A 15,410-nucleotide genomic window follows, 5' to 3' on the forward strand; every position below is an offset into this window, starting at 1 on the left:
GATTTCTCAGGATCTATGCACCCAAATTGCGTGAAAATGTAATCACGTGTCAGTTCTAGTATAATATATTTGTCCAATGAAGACCCGTTTATCATCTGCATTTCTTCTTGGTGTAGCAATTTTAATGGCCAGTAGTGTACCATCGTCTGCGAGCTGTGCCTCTACATCTACATCTACATTGATACTCCGCAAGCCACCCAACGGTGTGTGGCGGAGGGCACTTTACGTGCCACTGTCATTACCTCCCTTTCCTGTTCCAGTCGCGTATGGTTCGCGGGAAGAACGACTGTCTGAAAGCCTCCGTGCGCGCTCTACTGTAAACACTACACAATGCTCTAAAATGTGTTCATTTCCACCCACATTTAGAGTTTTCCTAAGCGCAATAACGTGACGACACTCAAATCACAAAACATCACCACACTGTAACACCACCTCCTCTGTACATGACTGTCGGCACTACACTTGATGGCAGGTAGCGTTTTCCAGGCATTTGCCAAACCCAAGCCTTTTCATCGGATTTCCATAGGTATAGTGTAGTTCCTCGAATCACTCGTTTCCAGTCACCCATTGTCCAGTGGCTTCGCTCTTTACATCCTGCTTAGCATTCATTACAGAAATGCGTGGCGTATGAGCAGCTGCTCTACCATTGTTCCCCTTTCTTTTTAACTCCACAGACACAGTCACTGCGTTAGCTGAACGTTTTACAACCATCCTCCACCATTCTTGACGATTTCTGTCCGTCAGTACATAAGGTCTTCCCGGTCTCGGTTTAACTGTGGATGTTCCTTCGCATTTCCGTTGTACAGTCGTACCAGCAACAGCTAACCTGGGCAGCTTTAGAAGGGTTGAATTGTCCCTACAGTTTTTTTACTCAGGTGACATCCAATGACTGCTCCACATCCGAATCACTCTCCTAAGTCACTCATTCTGCTGTTACTGCTTCTCTACTGACAATAAAATACCCCGCCTCCTTTTACACTGGCGGGTTAGTGTCTCGTGGTGTCTTCTAGTCAATCTCACTTTCAGTAGTGCCCCCGTGTATTTGATCGACAGTTTATTTAATCCTTCAGAAGTACCCAATTGGAATCCAATCGGAAATATTTTGAAGGCCTTTCCTACAGTGTCAGTGGTAAGTCAAACATTTAAAACTCGTTAAATCTAAAAAATATTATGGAAATCGTGGACTGTTTTACAAATCCCCAAAAGGAACAAGAAAAAGTTCACGTGCACAAAGCAGCCTATCAAGTTACTATCGAGGCCATTATGACTGCAAGATCATTTCGTGTCCATTAGGAGACCATGAGTGTCATACACGTGCCCTTCGCATGACACAATTATTGTCCCTAAACGCATAATGTCGTCACTTCCGTCAATGATATCATCATCCTTAACGATGACCTGATCAAGTAATCGGAATTTACCCGCTCCCCCTACCTCACCCCTCTGCAGCCAGTCACAGACCCGTGTTTTAGAAGCGATCAAAATCTAAGATGGCGGAATTAAACCTAGCTGTGCAGAGTGAGAAATTTAAAACCTCCTCTCTCTCCAGTCAATCACAGCCTAACATATTAATGCTTGGCTGTGCTCAAAAATATCTGTGACATGAGTTATTTCTGAAAAAAATTACATTTGCAGCATGTCCACATCTAAAATAGGTCATCAAAACACACAAACACTTAAGAAATATGAAACCTCCACTGAATTGCGTAAAGTATTGTCAAAAAAATGTCGTCAACTATGATTACAATTTTAGAAAATGCAGTCATTGCTTGCAGGGGAATAGTGATTAAAACTGCAGAGCACATACAGATTGCATGCAACTTTTTCTTCTTTTCTTTATTTTACGACATGTGGCGGCTCTGCAATCTAAATTTTATGTTTTCATCCATGACCGCAGAAAGCTGTTTATGGACTGCTTTACTACTCACCTCTATTAATTTCATTGGAGATTATATATCATTCAGTACAGAATAGCAAAATGAGTATATAACATTCTGTATTTAAATATCTGAAAACCAAAATTTGCTTATGCAAAGTAGTTAACGAATTAGAAATATGTAGTTGTTGAAAATGAGTTTTACTTTAAGTACTGTCCCAAAAATGTCAAAATACGAAGTAAATATCACTGCTGATTTATGCTCCTGTTGCTTGTCATCACAAACAGATCACTGCTCTTGAAACGTCCCAAGTTCGATTATTGTACCATAGTGCAAGGTACAACAAGTTAATTATTTTACACATCTATGTACTTGTAAAGTGTCACAATGTTAATTCAATCTTTAAAATGTCTGCAGATATACGTCACTGATGCAAAAAGTGCAATATTTATGTCAAGTATCACAATGTTATTTACCACATACACACATATATCCGTCATGCTGGTGTTAAAATCATGATTGTGAATTCAAAAGTATATGCCGAATGCAATTTTCAAGCGCAAACACATGTGGCTAAGAAAATAATGTAATAAACATACAATTGACATTTCAAATGGCTCAAATGGCTCTGAGCACTATGGGACTCAACTGCTGAGGTCATTAGTCCCCTAGAACTTAGAACTAGTTAAACCTAACTAACCTAAGGACATCACAAACATCCATGCCCGAAGCAGGATTCGAACCTGCGATCGTAGCGGTCTTACGGTTCCAGACTGCAGCGCCTTTAACCGCACGGCCACTTCGGCCGGCTGACATTTCAAGTTTGGCCTATAAGATCATGTAGTAAAACTAATGTGGCCAAGCAGAAAATGCGTGGCTAAAAACACATTAACAAGTAGACATTCTGAATGTAGTTACTTTTGTATACATTATGGGAGTGACAGTGATCGATCTGTTACAAATATTTACTATTAAAAACAGTCTTGATCACAATTTATTCATTACGGTGACCGGTTTCGGCCACTACTGTCGCCATCTTCAGACCACTGAGTAAGATCCTCCTTCTGCTGGAGAATCACTAGTTATTCTCCACCTCCTGAGGCCGTGTGCTCAGCTAATGCGCTGCTAGCCACTGACAGCAACAAAATGTTTCGACTGTTGTGCTGATTGCAATGAATAAACTGGCTACTGTTTCGTCACTACTTCTATGACCTTATGGTAGCCGTCCACCTGGCTCTACGTGACTGCTGCGCAACATCCTGCATCGTCATCCAAGGAGGTCAATAAAATAAACAAACCATCCTTACCTCGTTGCAGACCATTCCGCTTATCCAAGTGGCGGTAAACTGTGTTTGGACAATAAGTGCATCGGCTGCGGCTCGCCAACGGCATGACATACCAGGTCTCCCAACTAGCACGCGTTGGAATTTTTTGAGTTGGGTAATTTGAGCGTTTTGGTTTTTTTCCAGCCAGGTTGACAGTGTCGATAACCTCTGGGAACGCATTGTGGATAGATGTCAACTCGAAACTCACCTGGGGGCATCAATGAGGAGACATGCTGAAGCTAACCTTCCTGTGGACGGTGGCTGCTTGGAATACTCGTTGTGTTTATCCTCAAGCGTATATCTACAGTTTGGTTCCTTGTTAACTGTGTTACAAGGTGTTCATATACTCAGTAATAACACGTCGTATCGGGGACACCGTTGTTTGTGGGACTATGTTTATTACATATATTTTTAAAATGTTGCGGTAACCACGAGCTAGATGGTGAAGTGATGACGGCTTAAATTAGCTAGTAAACACATTTATTAGAGATTAAATTTCCCAGAGAATAAACAGGATCTTAATTATACCTTTATCTGATCATGTCCACAATGGACTTAAACAAGCATTACAGAAAACTCAATCACAACTTGTCAAATAAATCTTGAAAGCTCAATTAACTTTAAACTCCAGAACATCGCTGTGGCTACAAGGCAAAGAGTTCTTACAGTGACAATATTTACTAGTAACCAAAATTGCAAGAGACTTATAAAGCTGAAAACTAATTAAAATTTTAGACAACATCCTATTAAATGAACTACTTTCTGACCCACTTAAAGAATTAAACTTCACACGCCACTAACGCTGCAAGTTGTCTCAAGAATTACAGTAATATCAGACTCAGGCATCATGCCCAGAACGAACGTGCGTAGCTACTGGCATCATGTGACGGAAAAACTACACGTAGCGGTAACAAGGAACCACTAAGCCATGACACACATAACACTCGTCAGACATCAGTACAAGCTCTAGGATTTACAAGCACATTATTATTAAGCTACCTGGAACACATGAAAGAAATACAAGCACAGGCTCAGAGCAAATGAGCACACACAGTTTAAAAGGAACCCGTTCACATTTTCGCAAATGAACAAAATTTAACTGTACTTTGCCTTTAGCAGCTACCGTGCTGGTTAAGGAACCGAATGAAAATATCCAGTTAAATGAAACAACGGCTCCAACCAGTGTCTTACATAGGTTTCATTTAACCACTATGACAATCTCAGTCACCAAACTTGCCCGCTCTGAGCACACTTTACTTACTTCACAAGTATTAGGACAAATTTTATCACAGCCTGGATAACTGCACTCAGCTCCTTCCCGGACTCTCTTCCTTCAACTCAGCACCAGAGCTCACGCTTTCTCAACGAACATCATTCAGTCTCGTTTTTCGTTCCTGCTCGCCCCCCCCCCCCCCTCCCAAGCGAGGACTACTGAGCATCCTTCCCCTCCATCATACCCTCTGGTCGCAATCAAAGAGTTAACCACTCACGATATATGAGGCAAAGTGGATAATCGGAAAAGGTAAATCGAACTGCAGGGCCACGGTTCAGTTTTGTTATTTCAATGGCCTTTACTCGACCTTTTCATTTGTATCCATTATAGTCAAACCGCCGTATTTTCGCCGCGCGCGGTAGCCGCGTGGTCTACGGGCGCGCTGGCCGGAGTGGCCGAGTGGTTCTAGGTGCTACAGTCTGGAGCCGCGCGACCGCTACAATCGCAGGTTCGAATCCTTTCTCGGGCATGGATGTGTGTGATGTCCTTAGGTTAGTTAGGTTTAAGTAGTTTTAAGTTCTAGGGGACTGATGACCTCAGAAGTTAAGTCCCATAGTGCTCAGAGCCATTTGAACCATCTACTGGCGTCTTGTCACTGTCCGCGCGGCTCCCCCCGTCGGAGGTTCGAGTCCTCCCTCGGGCATGGGTGTGTGTATCGTCCTTAGCGTAAGTTAGTATAAGTTAGATTAAGTAGTGTGTAACATTGAAACTTTTATGAAAGATTTTAAGTTAAGGTTCAGAACAGGACCGAGGGACCGAGATGTAGTCCACCATGTGGCGGAGGTCTCAGGGGCTCTTTGGAATAGGTTAACGACAATGGGCAAGGTATACGCAGGCTTTCATGCCATAAATGTTAAAGACTTCCTGGTGGTACCTCGTTGCCACAACTGCGCAGATATCGACCACATACACAAATACTGTACTAGGAAGGCGGCTTGCTCCAGGTGCGGTTCTGAAGATCACCTTAGAAAAAACTGCAGCAAAACAAGCGTTTGTGTGCCATGTACACGCAGAGGTAAAAAGTCCTGCGGGGAATCTGGCAGGAACTGCCCAACTTACAAGATGTTGGAACAGCGCTTGATAGCCAGAACTGACTATGGCTGACACTGTAAATCAAAGCAGAACAGCTAAGAAAAGGAAATCCCCCAGTAAACAAAGATGAGACGCTGAAAGAGCACGTAAATTCAAAGAATTTATAAATCAAATACAGAACACCAAGAAACAAGAAATAACCGTGACAAGTGTAAGTATTGAAACAGAACCAGCAGAAGAAGCAGATGAACAAACAACATCCAAAATAGATATATCCATACAGACTGAACCCGTGAATCATGCTCCTCCAGTTGTCACCTCCACACTCAACCCTGAAGCGGTAAATTTTGTCGCCCGATCAGCAACAACAAGCCAACCTACCCCAACACCAAGCAGCCACACGCCAGCTAATGACCCAGAATCCCAAAACACAAACACCACAATCGCCACACAATACGACACCTCCAAAGCAATCCTACAGGATAGCTCCGCCACAAGTACAACGCAACTGGAGGCAGCAACAACAAGACCCACGGGAGCAGACCCTAGGAGAATCTATCCCAACCTAGAATTCGCAATGCAGCTCTCCCGCCTGGAGCAGCCGGCTGTCCTCACTACAGCACTCAGGCACGTCGTACGTGTAGGGCATAAATACGGAAAAAGGGTCACCTTCTCCACAATGGAGGCTGTAGACAGAATACAGTTAAGGTCAATGAACCTCCCCACCGAATTATGAGCCCTGCGTGACTTGCTCAAAAAAGTGTTTGAAAGGAGAGGGGAAAGATTCGAAATGGACGAAATATATGCACAGTCTGTCCTGGCTAATGGGCGAATAGCGTCAGACTGGAATAAACCCTGGCCTGAATGTAACTTCCACACATACTTCCCATAATGTCACTAAAAGTAACAATTGGACAAATCAACACCCACAACAGCCGCCTTGTCATAGTGGAGGAGCTGAGACTGGACGTAATCTGTCTGCAGGAGCCATATTCTCGGGCTGGGCAAATCCCCTTCATGTCAGCCTCCTGGCAAGTCATCTCCACTGGGGAAGAACCTCAAGTAGTTTTGATCATCACGAATAAAGGGCTGAGGGCAACAACAATAATGCAGTTGTCAAACAGCCACTGTAAAGTCGTGGAATTACAGACGCCTCTTGGCTTGGTACACATAGTAAACATGTACTTCCAGTACGGAGGGAATTTTGAAGACCACTTAGATCATCTCGCAGAAACGACCACGGCGTTACAGGGAAAGAAGGGTATCATCACGGCAGACATGAACGCGAAATCCCCCCTATGGTACAGCGGCACCAGAGATGCAAATGGGGAAAAGGCTGAAGAGTTGATCATGGCCCAACAGCTTGTTGTGGCAAATAAACCAGGAAATCCCCCCACCTATACAGGTGGAGGTGGTTTAGGGACCAACATCGATGTCACCCTGGCCACATCTAACATCAGTAGCAACATCCAAAATTGGGAAGTAAAAGATCAAGCCACTACAAGTGATCACAATCTGGTCGTCTTCCAACTCAGTCAGGAAGAGTGCCGCTGGGACCTGGGGTGGGAAACACAGTACAACTTCAATAAAACCAACTGGGAACGCCTGGCTCGAGAGTGCAGTATTCCTCCATTGCCCGAGGGTGACCTGGACGTGGATAGGTACGCCGAGGGACTGGTGGGATCAGTAATTAGGGCGGTAAAAGCCGCTGCTCCGACTAGGAGAAGGGCCGTAGCGACCTCCCCATCACCATGGACTGCCGACCTCGCACGTCTGCGCCAGACTGTCCAAAGGGCGAGGAAGTATTACCAGCGAAGTGCCGTCTGGCCGGAAAAACAACACTGGCTGCAGCAATACAGAGAAGCGAAGGAAGCATTCCAGAAAGAATTAAAACAGGTAATGATGGAGAGCTGGGAGGACTATGTACTAAGACAACTTGAAACTGACCCGTGGGGAGTTCCCAACAATCTGGTCAGGGAAAAGATAAGGTCCCCAGCGGTCCTCTCCACTGTCAGAGAGGCTGGAAGAACAACAGAGTCCTGGCGGGAGACCGCCGAGATCCTCCTGCGGACTCTACTGCTAGATGATGAGGAAAATGGAGAAACAGAGACCCAACAGCAAATCCGCAGGGCAGATCAGCAGGAGTACACCAACGACACCAGGGTGTACCCTTCTCCGAAGAAGAAACTGCTGCACAGATAAAGTCATTAAAAAGGGGGAAAGCACCAGGGGCAGACGGTATAGTAGCGGAGGTGGTACAGTTCCTCGCCCCACAGCTAGTAGCACCTCTTACAGGTTTATTTAACGAATGTCTAAGGACCGGTAAATTCCCGAAGATCTGGAAAAGGGCAAATATGGTCATCATCAAGAAGTGCAAGGACAAAGATCCCATGGAGCCAAGTCTTATAGACCAGTATGTCTCCTAGACACAATGGGAAACTGTTAGAGAAGCTATTGGCTGACAGACTGACTGCACACAGGACTTTGTGCGGGATGAGCGACAGGCAGTTCGGCTTCCGGCCGGGGCGATCGGCGTCTGACGCAATCGCCCTAGCGGCTGAGGTGTGTGGCTCTGCCCCGTACAAATATGTGATCGGCATCATGGTGGACATCAGTGGCGCCTTTGGCAATCTGTGGTGGCCTTCGCTCTTCTCCCGCTTGCGCGAGAAGGAGTGCCCAGGGCCCCTCTATGGCTGTCTCAGGAGCTATTGCATGGACAGGGATGTCTGGTTATCATCGCCTAGCGACAAGATAAGCAAGACCATTACGAAGGGGTGTCCCCAGGGCTCCGTACTGGGGCCACTCTTTTGGGACGTAAATGTAGAGCCACTGCTAGAAAAACTACAACTCAGCGAGGACGTGCTGGACTTGATAGCCTACGCTGACGACCTCCTCCTGTTGGTCGGCGGCCGTAGCCGTGAAGAACTTGAGCCAAAAGTAGAAAGAGCAATAAATATTCTAACTGAGTGGTGTCAACAAGCCAAATTGAAAATCGCACCAAACAAATCAACATACCTTCTCCTAAAAGGCAGTCTGGTCAGGAATCCCACGGTAAGAATAGATGGAACACCAGTTCTTCGGCGTCGCGAAGCGCGATATCTCGGAGTAATCATCGACGAGAAATGGAGCTACACATCTCATATCGAAACCATAACATTACGTGCCACAGAAACCCTGAACAATCTCATCAACATTGGTCACAAAAGATTTCACCTGCCACCCGCTCTGATCAAACTACACAACAACAGCATCCTGTCATCAGTAGTGGGTTATGCGTGTGGGTTCTGGGCTCACAGGCTCACAAGGGTGATGCCGGCCATGGCCGTGAGAAGGGTGCAAAGAAACATGATAATGCGGTCTGTAGGGGCCTATAGAACGAGTCCTGGGGGGGGGGGGGCTCTACTGGTGCTGATTGGATTATGTCCATTAGACATAAAAATAAGAGAACAAGTCGCATGGTACTGGATCACTAAAGGAAAGATAGATAAAACAAGGGACATTCTGGGGGTTCAGGTAGGAGATAAACCTGTCATAAAGAGAAGGGGGGAGGAGTTATGGCAAACATCTTGGGAGAATGAAGAAACTGGCAGAAGGGTCTTTCAGCTGCTACCGAATATCAAAGAGCGGCTTGGGATGACACACTTCGAGCGAAGTAGGGGATTATTGCACTTTCTCACGGGACATGGGCCATACCCGACATATCTATGTCGGTTTGGGAAAAGAGCTACACCATCGTGCGACTGTGGCGCTCGAGACGGAACACGTGAGCACATCATCTATGACTGCCCGTTATACGATGATGTGGCGCATGACCTACGAGCACAATTACCCGACAACGACACTTATGCCCTAATACGACGTGCCGATACCTTCAGTATTCTTAACACACTGGCAAACGAGGTATCACAGAAGATCTTGCGAGACTTTTTAAGAACCCAAGAAAGATGACATCGAACCCGGATTAGACTGAGATGCACTCGCCATACCGCCGGGTGCGGAGCAGGCCAGTCTCTCATGACTGGAATCCGCCGCACTACGGGAGCAGGCCAGCGAGTGCATCACCCACCAGGCTACGACAACTGCACTCTACTCTAGACATAGGACTATTTCAATTAGCAGTAGTAGTAGATTTAGAACACTAACAAATACTAACAAGTAGGGACTGCAGCAACAACACAGACTTGGCCAGCCCAGTGCCAGGGGCACGCTCACATGGGTTTAGCTCAGTGAGCAGGCCTTAAAGTAGTAGGCTTGTAACAACTGGCACACCTGTAATCGCTGCAGAATAAACTAGAAAAGTAGGATAGCCTAATAGATTAACCTTGTCCACAATCAAGCCAGTTAAAATAATGAATTGTAGAACTTGCTGTATTTTGTACTAGTATAATACATAGACCCACTAATTATTGAGGTGGTGGGTTATTTTTGTATTTTCATACAGTTGTTGATGTATTGTGTTAATAAAGATTTAAAAAAAAAAGTTGTGTGTAAGCTTTCGAACCGATGACCTAAGCAGTTTGGTCCCGTAAGACATTACCACAAATTTCCAATTTTTCCGCCGTATTTTTTCAGTATGCTCACTTGCATTGAATCAGTTCTAGGCTTCTCTCCTGCTGTTAGTATAAGTCTTGTAGAAAAATATTTATAGGTAACAAAAAATGTCGTGTGAGCTGGGCCTCCCATCGGGTAAACCGTTTGCCACGTGCAAGTCTTTCGACTTGACGCCACTACGGCGACTTGCGCGTCGATGGGGATGAAATGATGATGATTAGGACAACACAACACCCAGTCCCGGCGCGGAGAAAATCTCCGACCCACCCGGGAATCGAACCGGGGCCTCTAGGATTGACATGCAGTCGTGCTGACTACTCAGCTACCGGGGGCGGAATATTTAGAGGTTACTCATAGTCAGTGAGTACCAAACAAGGTAATTCACGCTCATTGCTCTGTTCCACAGTTTTGTTTACGCCTTACAATTCGACTTTCGTGCTATAACCACTTCCAAGGCCAGCCCGTTCCTTTGTGTAATTAAAATCTTTTTTTTTTTTTTTTCGTGTCAAGGACGCCATTGGCAAAGGATGGATCGGTGGCCGACCGGCATCGCGTGGTTCTGTGGACACGATCACAGAGTCACTTCTTCATTTTATATCTTACGCAGTCCCCCCTTGAACCATGGACATTGCCGTTGGTGGGGAGGCTTCCGTTTCTCATCGATACATGTAGCCGTACCGTAGGTGCAACCACAATGGAGGGAAACCTGTTGAGATGCCAGACAAACATGTGGTTCCTGTAGGGGGGGCAGCAGCCGTTTCAGAAGTTGCAGGGGCAGCTTTGGCTTTGTAACTTCAACCAAAACGGCTTTGCTGTGCTGCTATTGCGAACGGCTGAAAGCGAGGCGAAACTACAGCCGTAATTATTCCCGAGGGCATGCAGATATATTGTAAATGATGATGGCGTCCTCTTCGGAAAAAAGCGTAGTGAACACATTATTGTAGCCAAGATAGACATGAAGCTCACGCCTAAGACAGTAGCAAAAGTTTATATGCCAACAAGCTCCGCAGACGATGAAGAGACCCGAGGAATGTATGATGCGATAAAGGAAATTAATCAGATAGTTAAGGGGGACGAAAATTTAATTGTCATGGGGGACTGGAATTCGAGAGTAGAAAAAGGAAAAGACGGAAAAGTAATGGGTGAATATGGACTAGGGGTAAGGAGTGAAAGAGGGAGCCGACTGGTGGAATTTTGCACAGAGTATAGCTTAATCATAGCTAATATTTGGTTTAAGAATCATAAAAGAAGGATGTATACATGGAAGAGGTCTGGAGGCACTGGAAAGTTTTAGACAGATTGTATAATGGTAAGATAGAAATTTAGGAACAAGGTTTTAAATTGTATGACATTTCCAGCGTTATGAACTGTAGATTAAAACTGAAGAAACTGCAAAAAGGTAGGAATTTAAGGAGATGGGACTTGGATAAACTGAAAGAACCAGAGGTTGTAGAGAGTTTCAGAGAGAGCATTAGGGAACGACTGACAAGAACAGGGGAAAGAAACACAGTAGAAGAAGAATGGGCAGCTTTGAGACGTGAAATTGTGAAGGCAGCAGAGGCTCAAGTGGGTAAAAAGACGAGGGCTCGTAGAAATCATTGGATAACAGAAGAGATATTGAATTTAATTGATGAAAGGAGAAAACATAAAAATGCGGTAAATGAAGCAGCGAAAAAGAATACAAACGTCTCAAAAATGAGATCGACGTGAAGTGCAAAATGGCTAAGCAGGGATGGCTAGAGGACAAATGTAAGGATGTAGAAGCATATATCACTAGGGATAAGATAGACATTGCTTATAGCAAAATTAAAGAGACCTTTAGAGAAAAGAGAATCATCTGCATGAATATCAACAGCTCAGATGGAAAACCAGTCCTAAGCAATGAAAGGAAAAGAGAAAGGTGGAAAGAGTATATAGAGGGTCTATATAAGGGCGATGTACTTGAGGGCAATGTTATGGAAATGGAAGAGGTCGTAGATGAAGATGAAATGGGAGATGTGACACAGCGTGAAGAATTTCACACAGCACTGAAAAACCTAAATCGAAACAAAGCCCCGGGAGTAGACAACATTCCATTAGAACTTCTGATACCCTTGCGAGAGTTAGCCATGTCAAAACTCTTCCATCCAGCGAGCTAGATGTATGAAATAAGAGAAATACCCTTAGACATCAAGAAGAATATAATAATTACAATCCCAAAGCATGCAGGTGTTAACAGGTGTGAAAATTACCGATCTATCAGTTTAATAAGTCATGGGTGCAAAACACTAATACGAATCATTTACAGACGATTGGAAAAACGTAGAAGTCGACCTCGGGGAAGATCAGTTTGGATTCCGTTGCAGTGCGAGGCAATACTGGCCCTAAGACTTATCTTAGAAGATAGGATAAGGGAAGGCGAACCCACGTTTCTAGCACTGGCAGACTTAGAGAAAGCTTTTGACAAAGTTGACTGGAATACTCTCTTTCAAATTCTGAAGGTGGGAGGGGTAAAATACAGGGAGTGAAAGGCTATTTACAATTTGTTCAGAAACCAGATGCCAGTTGTAAGAGTCGAGGGGCACGAAAGGGAAGCAGTGGTTGAGAAGGGACTGAGACAGGATTGTAGCCTATCCCCGATGTCATTCAGTCTGTATATTGAGCAAGCAGTAAATAAACAATAGAAAAATTTGGAGTAGGAATTAAAATCCGTGGAGAAGAAATAAAAACTTTGACGTTTGACGACGACATTGTAATTCTGTCAGAGACAGCAAAGGACCTGGAAGAGCAGTTGAACGAAATGGACAGTATCTTGAAAGGAGGATGTAAGATGAACATCAAGAAAAGCAAAACGAAGATAATGGACTGTAGTCGAATTAAATCAGGCGATGCTGAGGAAATTAGATTAGGAAATGAGGCACTTAAAGTAGTAGACGAGTTTTGCTATTTGGTGAGCAAAGTAACTGATGATGGTCGAAGTAGAGAGGATATAAAATGTAGACTGGCAACGGCAAGGAAAGCGTTTCTGAAGAAGAGAAATTTGTTAACATCGAGTATAGAAAAGCGTCAGGAAGTCTTTTACGAAAGTATTTGTATGGATTGTAGCCATGTATGGAAGTGAAACATGGACGATAAACAGATTAGACAAGAAGAGAATAAAAGCTTTTGAAATGTGGTGCTACAGAAGAATACTGAAGATTAGATGGGTAGATCACGTAAATAATGAGGATGTACTGAACAGAATTGGGGAGAAGAGATATTTGTGGAACAGTCTAACCAAAAGACGGGATCGGTTGGTAGGACACATTCTGAAACATCAACGGATCCCGAATTCAGTACGGGAAGGAAGTGTGGAGGGTAAAAATCGTCGAGGGAGACCAAGAGATGAATACAGTAAGCAAATGCAGGGGGATGTAGGTTGCAGTAGTTACTTGGAGTGAAGAGTCGTGCACAGGCTAGAGTAGCTTGGAGAGCTGCATCAAACCAGTCTCGGGACTGAAGACCAGAGCAACGACAACATCTTACGGAGAGGCGGCTGATATGTCTGCTAGGTGGTCCGTCTCCTTTCGAGTCACGGAGAATATTTTACAGCATTGTTCCAGTTTGTGGATTCTCGTCTTTCTCAGCAGACGTTGTGTAAACCGTTTTGCAAATTTGACTTATATTATCTTTTCTATCGGTTGACAAGTGTGAGACCCGTAAATGTACTCAATAATTTGTTGTTCTTTTATTGTTATCATCACTGAATAATTAAAATGCGCGTTTTCATTGTATTGCAGTTTGAGCTTGATGAATCATTTCTGAAAACAAACTATGCGTAATAGCAATTCTACTGCATAAAGAACGTGACTGGGAAACCGAACTTCCAATGCGCTGTAATATGAGATTCTTCTTGCTTTCAGATATCTGTTCTAGTACGCTCCCGCCGGATTTCACGTGAGAGTAATAACCTGTTCCTCATTAATATTTCGATCGACTGCACTTTTGAGACTCTTTGAAATAAGCGGATGATAGACGGTCGCGACTCTACGCCTCCTCTGCAAGAGTAGCCGCTCACACTAATGAGAATATTACTTAAGAGACACATCTGAATCAAGGGTGTCGGTTCGATCGTGCTTGACGGGTTGAACAGCAGTACTTCGACAACTAATCGATTCTAGAGCTGGAGGATGGAAACTGCAATAAACGATCCACTGTGGGCTGGTCACGGGAACTAATTTGTAATCAGAGAAAGTCTGCTAAAAATTTGAATTTCATGTGTGCAAGTTGTGATAAATAGCAATCAAAGTTCTTTAGAATGTGGGAGAAATCAGAGGCACAAATTCTTCAGGGTTTTGCTACTGATAGAGAGTTCACAGGCACATTGCGACATGGATTGCAGCAACGAGATGAACCTCATTGGTGTGGGGTCTTTAGAGGCGGATGTGGACGGTCGTTATAGGAATTCCGGGAAGTGTTTATGGCAGTTTCACAAATCATTATGGGAAGACTACTGAACGGTATGTACTACGTGTTTGAAGTTATGATCAATTTGAATACCTTCTCAAGCAAAGGCTCGTCATTCTCGGAGAAGTAGTTAATGACTCGTCTGTTCCCTAATATTGGCCGTGGTTCGCTTCTGAAAGTCTCCTTCAGTCTCATACTTCCGTGTTGACAAGCCAGTTGTTGTGTATAGGCTCGTCCCCCCCACAACTCTTACTGTAGAAAAACTTGTCTCCCTTAGATTTTCTGGTAAAATAGATTTTTGAACGAGGCATGTGACTAGTACAATCTTTGTCTTTCGCCTTCACATCCTAGCCCAAAATGCAGTCATTATAGAAAACCGTCCCAACACGCAACCAAGAGTCATGTCGTCAAACGTGTACCATTTAATTCTACTGTTATTATATGTCTCTAACTCACGTCGCAGCCTGTATTAAAACTGTATCTATAAATGGGTAGTGTTGCCTTATACACGCCTTACATACGCCTATGTATGTAACGCTTCAAAAAGTTCGTATCACCTCATAACAGCTACAGTGAGGGTATGATTTTCCTATTCTGTGCTGAAGATCGCTGGATAAATGACTCACGCTTCCTCCGGCAACAAGGTTATTTTAACAAGTGTTGCAAGTCAGGCTTTGAGTATTATCACTGATGTACCCCGTACTGGCACTGATAAGAAGCGGATGTTGTACCTGGCAATGGCACTGATAAGAAACGGATGCAGCTGGGAGATTTGAAATGTAAGAAAACAATTCGTCTGGACCTTTACTGTGTCTTACATCGAAACGTATAGAATCAGATTTCCAGGCGAAGGAAATAAATGACAGGTTACCCCTCACATCTCACATGCACAACTGTCAAACAGCTGAACACGAAGACACAAAGAAC

The sequence above is a fragment of the Schistocerca americana genome, chromosome 2 (genome assembly GCF_021461395.2).
Source record: "Schistocerca americana isolate TAMUIC-IGC-003095 chromosome 2, iqSchAmer2.1, whole genome shotgun sequence".
Lineage (NCBI taxonomy): Eukaryota > Metazoa > Arthropoda > Insecta > Orthoptera > Acrididae > Schistocerca > Schistocerca americana.